This window comes from Pteropus alecto, unplaced genomic scaffold, assembly GCF_000325575.1.
Source record: "Pteropus alecto unplaced genomic scaffold, ASM32557v1 scaffold195, whole genome shotgun sequence".
NCBI classification, from domain to species: domain Eukaryota; kingdom Metazoa; phylum Chordata; class Mammalia; order Chiroptera; family Pteropodidae; genus Pteropus; species Pteropus alecto.
In genome coordinates this window covers 1,889,368-1,891,639 of record NW_006438073.1, presented here as the reverse complement: position 1 = coordinate 1,891,639, position 2,272 = coordinate 1,889,368, and positions in this window count along the sequence as shown.

Below are 2,272 nucleotides of genomic sequence, written 5' to 3'. Positions count from 1 at the left end.
TGAAGCATTTACATCCCATGTCAGCTAACGGTTTATGCCATCCACATAAATCTCTCTAATATTTTGTCTCATGTATCATAAAATATTAGGCCAATTATTTTATACTTATGAAGTTGTTTATTTTCAATATTTCCTCAGTGCTTTTAGACAGGATGAGGCAGTGTCTTTAACTCAAGGTTAAACTTGTGGGTATAACTCAGTAAAAATTGGCGAGTCATGGCAAATTATCCATCGTAAGGGGTAATCACATCATCTATTTTTCCATTCGCACGATTCGACTTGACTGTCTTTTGTGAGACCCTTTATAAGTTTCGTATTTATATTTGTTTCGTGAAAGGGGTAAAAAGAGGCTTTAGTAACCTATGTCACTCGAGACTCCAGGTGTCTCCCTGTCCCGTCTTTACGTCTTTACTTGTGAGTATGACACGCCCACTCAGACCACATAGAGTCCTGGGGAGAGTGTCATCTACAGTGACCATAGCAAAGCTCCACATAACTGTAAAACGCCCTTCCTAAACCTTTGCTTTTGCACAGTATCTGGAGACAAGAGCACACGGAAGATAACAGAGCTAATGAGCGTCAACATCAACAGCAATAAAATAAACGAAAAACCTCATTCTCCCAACAGTGCGGTCTTAGCACAATTGGGCTATATTTTAGTCTCTAGAATTTAAAGTTTTGTTTTAAATTCTGCACATCACAGCCATACTAAATATCCCCTCAGACAAGATGCAGCACTGCTGAGTAAGAGCCCTGCAAATCAGCAATGCTTTTTCATAAGACCGACATCCATAATTTATACCTGCATACAATTAGCCTGTTTACATTTATACATTTTCCGCTTCCTTTTATGTGAAATATTCCACAGGATACTTGGTAATGCATTCAGAATAACCTTTTTAAAATAAAGACTGTAGGACCAAACAGTTTATAAAATCCACTACCTAATAAATACTTTATATGAATTTTTTAAAAAGTGTTTTCTTAATCAGAAACAGTATATTTGTATTTGAGCTGGCCTCTCTTGACTCCCAGGCCGGTTGGCTGGCACCATATGGCTCTTTATTTTTTAAAGGTAGTCAAGAAAAAAATACTTAGTATACTTCTTGATGGTTTCATTTGTACACAAATATCACAACCTTTCTCTTATCCATAATTAGATCATTATAGGGATAATTTTTATGACTTTTACCAAGTTAATCCCCGGTCCTAACATAATAAAGAAAGAGAATATTCAGTCAGGCATCAGAAATTTAGGATTCATGGTATCAAAACTCTGAATTCCCTCAATATATTTAGCCTAATGAGCGAATTTTGCTATTAGAAAATGTGTGTGGCAGAGAGGGAATTTCACAGATTCCTGTGAGTTTGGCAGTTTACCTGCAGTGGTCTTGATGACTACTCCCCAGGTTGCTGCCTGGGGAGTGGGCCAACAAGCAAGACCTTCCAGCAGTCACTTCAATGGCATCATCCCCTCTAGCCTTTGCCCTCGGCAACTAGAAAGGTGTGGACCCGAGATGAAAGAAGCCACCTCAAGCAGAGGCCAATATTTGTAGCAGCTCCCATGCCCTTTGGGGTTGGAGTGAGACCCTGCCAAAGAAAAGCCTGCCCCAGACTTAGCCTGACAATGTTGAACTTGCCTGAATCCTGTGATCAGTAATCCCTCCACCCTTTTGTGTTCTGGAAAACAGCTTACTGCAAAGAAGCATCTTCTCCATGTGACCTGGATAAGACTCCCTGTTTCCCTATGATGAGGCTAGACACGGAAACTCAAAATTCTTTGTCTTTAATGCACAAATGATTAGCTGAACTGCTAGTCATTCTTTGCAAAATATTTGTTGGCCAACTTTTGGGTAAATGTCTCTTTCTCCCCCAGGTACCTGTACTTGAGCCCAACCTTGATCCAGCAGACAAGCCCCATGGGAGCAGGCAGTGTGCGGCCTTAAACATCCTCTGATCTACCATCTGCTCACGCTACCCTTTCATCCACCCCACTTCCTCACACTCAGTTCTGGTTTTGTCTGTTCCTCTCTATAAGAGAGAACCCTTGTGTCTAACTCATGAGACACTCGCAGACCATTAGGTCACATTAGGTCACAGCATTCACACTATTGCAATAATTCTCCTCTCCCTATTGCAATAGGTCCCTTCTCTCTTGCGATAGATAGCCCCTTTCTTTCTCCTGCGATAGTTCAGGTTTGCTCTTCTTTGACAAGTTCCTACCTGAACACTAAACTAAGGAGGAGCCTGCAGAAAAATGTTATTTTCTTTC